The 6,801-nt window shown below is 39.2% G+C and overlaps 1 pseudogene; it reads left to right on the top strand.

Annotated features, from left to right (window-relative positions):
- Nucleotides 1-482: 482 nt before the first annotated feature.
- LOC119328618 lies at nucleotides 483-5,064 on the top strand (annotated as a pseudogene).
- The last annotated feature ends 1,737 nt before the right edge of the window (nucleotides 5,065-6,801 follow it).

Genomic DNA, 6,801 nt, shown 5'->3' with positions numbered 1-6,801 from the left:
TTTTAAGTACTTAGTAGTACGGATTTGCAGTGTCCGCCATTGAACTCTGATGAACTATGCTCCTTTTGTCTGGCGATGAAATGTTGATTTGATGAACTGCGTGTTGATCATGTTTTACATAGCGTTGCATGTGTTGCATGGTTTTGAGGTTTCAGATATAAGAGACGCAAGTGTGAAAGCAAAAATATGAGACGTGCCCCATCAGTGTTGGCGCATCCGCGGGCGTTTGAGGACCTGAATTAGCCATGTCTTGTTGTAGATGCTCTAACACCTCACTACACTTTGACTTTTCTGAGCTAGCTAGCTAGAGACCTAGGATGGAATAAACTCCCTCTGTAAATAAATATAAGCCGTTTTAGATCATTATCCTTGCATCCGCGCGAGAGTATAAATGTGTTGCACATATATGCATCGAACAAAGCCAACTAACTACACCGATCGATCGTCAGTCACAAAGCTAGCAGCGGTCGATCTGAGTGGGGATGCGACGGCCGGAGCTGAGCAACGGGCCCCTGACCCTGCAGAACCCGGCGAGGCGGGCGCTCAGCGGCCGCATGCCGTCGCTCGCCACTCCCAAGTCGCCGCCGCCGGCATATGGGAGCATCGTCACCGTGCTGAGCATCGACGGCGGCGGCGTCCGCGGCATCATCCCCGGGACTATCCTAGCTTTCCTCGAAGAAAAGCTCCAGGTTACCCAGTTCTCTGACCTGCATGCTGCCGCGCCTTGTCACGTGTGGTCTGTGATGTGACCCATATATACATGTACATACACACATACAGGAGCTTGATGGACCGGACGCGAGGATCTCAGACTACTTCGACGTGATGGCTGGGACGAGCACCGGAGGGTTGGTGACGGCCATGCTCACCGCGCCCAACGCCGACGGCCGTCCGCTCTTCGCCGCCAAGGACATAAATGACTTCTACATGGAACACTGCCCAAATATCTTCCCTCCGGTCAGGTCAGCAAGTCTATATTTTTCTATACACGCATAACTAAGATGTATGCACACAACTGCGAGCGAGTCCATATACTATATAATCAGCATAACCCGCTAATAATAATAATAATAATAATAATAATAATAATAATAATAATAATAATAGAGGATAATGAGCGCATTGTCGCGCTATTCTTAGTTTGGGGTTCTAGCAGATTATTGCAGTGGATTGTTTCGTTTTGGTCTTGTCTATGTCGTCTTGTGTATTAATTATGTTATGGTGGTGTTTTTTCATTCGTATATCATGATGGGATGCTGCTAGAGACTGTTTTTTTTTCTGAGAAGAGAATAGAGTTGTTTTGTGCGTAGTTGTGGTGTCCATACACATTTAGATCTTGCAGTGATCGTGTGTGAGACTATTGGGCCGACCCACAAAGCTCCCGCCCGCTTAGCTCGGCTCCCTGCTCAACTTGTTTGTTTACCAATTTTTCTCTCTCATTCCATTGCTGTCGTACAATAAGCTTGTTATCATTTTATATTTGAGAAAGTCGCTAAATTTAAAGATGTTCACGTATGTTTAGATATGATCGAAAATAAAAAAACATGAATTGTAAAAAATGTTCAGATATTTATATTAGTTTCATAGATTTGAAAAATATATTCCCAAATGTGAAATAGAGTTCACAAATTAAAAAAATACTAGCTGCGGAAATGTTCATGAACCTTTAAAGTATTAATAAATTTATTTATTTCTTGTATATATGAAAATGTTTAAAAAATTAAAGTCTTCACATATTTTAATAAGGGATAATATCAATGAAAACTTTATGGAAACCATATATTAAAGTGTCAAAAAATCTGAAAAATAGGGATATTAAGAGGGTGATTTTTATTGCCAGGCAAAATTTCAAGTTGAAACACATCCCGAGATGGGAGCTACTCCCTCCTTCCATCTAGATAGGGTCTAATGCGTTTTTCAAGACCGCCTTTGACTATTGACAAGATTAATAATACATAAGATGTATAATGTGAAAATTATATCATTGGAAGCTCCTTTCACATACGAATTTGACCGTATGCTTTGTGTAAGTTGCATGTCATATATTATTACTCTAACATTTGGTCAAAATTAGCCTCGAAAAATGCATTAGGCCCTATATAGATGGAAAAAGGGAGTATGAAAAAGAGAAATTCAGCGTTGAATAGTGACATTACTATTCATCACTATTCAACACTAATTTGTCTTTTTCCTAGCTCACATCTTGTAATGTGTTTCACCTTGAAATTTTATGTGGCGATAATACATTATCCTCTTAAGATCCATATTTTTTTCTGATTTTTATAAAACTTAAAAACATATTTTCTCGTGGTTTTCATCGGTTTCCGTCGAATGCCAGTTTCCATATGATATATCTCCCTTTTAATAAATGTTCATAAATTCAAATGTGTAAAAATAAAACAAGGAAAAGAAAAATCATAATAAAAGAATAAACAAACATGAGCCATGAACCAACGACACACACTGTTCCGGGTGGGGCAGCTCCCGACGCACCGGGGGCTCCAAATCTAGAGAACTTAATACGTTACTAGGATTTTTAAACAAGTTCAAATTAAAAAAATGAATTGTAAAACAAATGTTTGGATATTTAGAAAATATTCATGGATTTGAAAAAATGTTTACAAATTTGAAATAAATTTCACAAAATTTAAAAATATCCAAATACATTAATAATGTTCATGAACTTTAGAAATATTCATGAATTTAATTTATTATTGTTTTTCAAAAATATTCATAGTTTTTAAAAATTTCACCAAAAATATAAAAAATCAAAATAATAATAATAAAAAGACAAACCTGAAGCAACAACAGATTAAAAAATACAAGCTGCGGAAATGTTCATGAACCTTTAAAGTATTAATAAATTTATTTATTTCTTGGATATGTGAAAATGTTTAAAAAAATTAAAGTGTTGACATATTTTAATAAGGGATAATATCAATGAAAACTTTATGGAAACCATATATTAAAGTTTCAAAAAATCTGAAAAATAGGGATATTAAGAGTGTGATGTTTTATTGCCAGGCAAAATTTCAAGTTGAAACACATCCCGATATGTGAGCTACTTCCTCCTTCCATCTATATAGTGCCCAATGCGTTTTTCAAGACCGCCTTTGACTATTGACAAGATTAATAATACATAAGATATATAATGTGAAAATTATATCATTGAAAGCTCCTTTCACATACGAATTTGACTGTATGCTTTGTGTAAGTTGCATGTCATATATTATTACTCTAACATTTGGTCAAAATTAGCCATGAAAAACTCATTAGGCCCTCTATAGATGGAAGGAGGGAGTATGAAAAAGAGAAATTCAGCGCTGAATAGTGACATTACTGTTCATCACTATTCAACGCTGATTTGTCTTTTTCCTAGCTCACATCTCCTAATGTGTTTCAACTTGAAATTTTATGTGGCAATAATACATCATCCTCTTAAGATCCATAATTTTTTCTGATTTTTTTTCAAAATTTAAAAACATATTTTTCTCGTGGTTTTCACCGGTTTCCTCGAATGCCAGTTCCCATATGATATATCTCCCTTTTAATAATTTTTCATAAATTCAAATGTGAAAAACTAAAACAAGGAAAAGAACATTCATAATAAAAGAATAAACAAACATGAGCCATCAACCAACGACACACACTGTTCCGGGTGGGGCAAGCTATCTCACTCCCACAGCTCGCGACGCACCGGGGGCTCCAAATCTAGAGAACTTAATACATTACTAGGGTTTTTAAACAAGTTCCAAATTAAAAAAATGAATTATAAACAAATGCCTGGATATTTAGAAAATATTCATGGATTTGAAAAAATGTTTACAAATTTGAAATAGAGTTCACTAAAGTTAACAATATCCACAAACGTTAATAATGTTCATGAACTTCAGAAATATTCATGAATTTAATTTATTATTTAATTTTCAAAAATGTTCATAGTTTTAAAAAAATCACGAAAAAAAATCAACAGTATGAAAAATCAAAATAATAACAAGAAAAAAACAAACAGGAAGCAACAACAAACAACCTTACGATCGAAGCCAGTGACCCCCACTAACCACAACCCACTTGGATGCTCCAAATCTGGAGAGCTAATAGCATCTTAATAGATGATCAACCATGTTTGTAGCAAAGGGCCTTTCGGATTGTTGAAGAGCATGACCGGACCAAGTACGATGGTGAGCACCTCCACTCGGTCGTCAAGGAGCTGCTCGGGCGTCAAACAATCCGGTGAGTTGTGCATGCATGTCTACTCAAATGACAATGAATGTGACTGAGGCTTGATGAGACTTGCTAACAACCTCTATTAATTAGGTTTGTAAATATTCTGTTATGATAAACACATCAATTAGCTCATCTATTATCTATAATTAGCACTATATTTGTATATTGTCCGTCAACCCGCCCTGCTTGCATCCCTAATTTACAACCGCTAACTATGTGGTGTGAATATGTGTTATGGTATCAAAGTACCGTGCTCTCGGTCTAATATTTGAAAAATTGGCATGGGTACAGACGTTGTTAGCAATGACCGACGTGAGCAAGCAGATCTTGATGGGAAACCCTGACTTCTTTCCCATCAAGCCGGTAGACTACGACAAGTTCATGATCCTTTCATTGGGCACCAGGGCGGCTAAGATTGAGGAGAAGTTTGATGTCGCCGAGTGCAGCAACTGGGGCGTCCTCGGGTGGCTATACAATAGGGGTGCCACTCCCATCATCGACAGCTTCAGCCAGGCTAGCACCGACCTCGTCGACATCCATGCCTCTGTGCTTTTCCAGGCGCTTCACTGTGAGAAGCGCTACCTCCGGATCCATGACGATGGGCTCAATGGCGAAACAGCCTCTGTCGATGTGTCCACGCCGGAGAATCTCAACAGGCTCGTTGACATTGGCAAGTCGTTGCTGAAGAGGCAGGTGTGCAAGGTGAACGTCGAAACCGGCAAGAACGAGCCTGACTCAAAGAATAGGGGCACCAATGAAGAGGAGCTGATCTATTTCGCACGCATGTTGTCGGAAGAGCGCAAAGCCAGGCTTTTCAAGGAGGGCGACCTAGCTTGAGACTTGATATATGAACATCCCCCCGCCCTAGAGTTGGAGAGTACCACGAGTGCTAATGTTTATACCTCGCCAAAAAAGAGAGGGCTAATGTTTATATATGTTCATTTTATGTAGATATAAACACGGGAACAATGTCACTCTCCGAGTAGGAGAGTAGAAGTAATCACCGAATTCTAGTTGCCATGTACATGCATGTGTTCTAAGACATACTGTGAGTTGCATAAGAATAAACTTCCCACTGTTTTGGAACAGACTACAAACTCCTAACCAGTGCTGCAACAAATAATTCGGTGATATATGGGGGTGATACCAAGTCTATGCTCTTTCGCATCCTTCTGAGGCAATCCATTCATGTGCCCGTGACAACATCTTCTCACAGACTGTTATGATGGTGTTGTAACAAAATACCTATTTTTTACTTGAAGAAAATACATATTTCATGTTACAAATCGATTTAAATATGCACAACTCAAACTTGGGTGTCCTGAACAACCGAAATGATTCCCACAAACAATTAGTAGTTGCCTAAATGATAACGCTCCAGATCGACATCACAAATAGAAGAGACATACCAGTAGCCTCACAAGACGACACTTCCAGAGAAGCAAATTACAGTGAATCAAACCAATGTTTTCTCTAGAAAAAAAAACACTATGACACCCAGTTTTGTTTCAGCACAGAGTCTTCTAATGCTGCACAAAGCAGGCCCTTTTTTCTTGAAAATCAAAGACCAAATCAAACCTGATGCAAGCCCACCTTCAAAATCAATATCGTGCAGCTCCACTTGAATAACATCACTTAGTTGAGGGACGATTACACATAGTTTGGATTTCATCCGAAATTCGTCCATCTCGTCCAGGCCCGGTACAAATATAAGCCGGCCAAAATTTTCGGCTCGTTTTGAATTCCTAGCCCGACCCGTGGTCCACTGTAGGGCGCACATGTGCCCCGATGGTATAAAAGTCTCCGCAGAAGCCTTCCAACCCTAAATTTTGACCTTGCGCTGCTCCGCTCCTCTATACAGCCCGACGGTGTCTGCTGCCGACGCAAGCCGAGGGAGGCGGGGCAGCGCCACCCCCTCCCATCCTTCTCCACTGCTGGAAGTCCACATCCTTCTTGCTCCCCTACTTCCCATCCACTTCACCGCGGTGGCTGCTTGTGAATCCTCGGATCAGGCAGCGCTAGATTGCTAGGGAACGAGATGCAGACGCCGGCACTGAAGCTGCGACACCACGTGCTTGGAAAGACCATCATTTTCCCCTTTGTATCTTGTCTTTGTGATTGCTTACAATGAAAAACCCGGCTGTGATTCGGATTATTAATTATGTAATTGTTGATTCTTCTACAAGTTTCCTCCTGTTGAATGTATTATACTGTGCGTTTTGGTTCTTCTTGGATCAAACCTTTTTGAAGAAATTTAGGTCATTTTTCGTTCAAATTTATTTTAAATTTCAAATTTTGTTTTGTCCTTTTCATCCGAGTTTTTTCGAAAATATTCCAAAATACTGGATTTTGTCTGTTTCGTTCGGGCCCGGTAAAGAACTAAAAACGAAATCCAAATCCTTGCCATCACAAGGCACAGGCAACAAACATAAAGTTGGTTTAAAGATAAAGGATAGTTTCATTCACGCTGAACCAAGAGGCAAGACGTCAACATTGTTCACTGTGTCAAAACCTTCTGGTCCGCACGTACAAAAATTGTAATATCATAAAAATAATTCTTATAGCGGAAGCTGC

The sequence above is a fragment of the Triticum dicoccoides genome, chromosome 7A (genome assembly GCF_002162155.2).
Source record: "Triticum dicoccoides isolate Atlit2015 ecotype Zavitan chromosome 7A, WEW_v2.0, whole genome shotgun sequence".
NCBI classification, from domain to species: Eukaryota; Viridiplantae; Streptophyta; class Magnoliopsida; order Poales; family Poaceae; genus Triticum; species Triticum dicoccoides.
The sequence above is the reverse complement of the archived record's forward strand: the minus strand, read 5'-3'. Positions and strand labels throughout refer to the sequence as shown.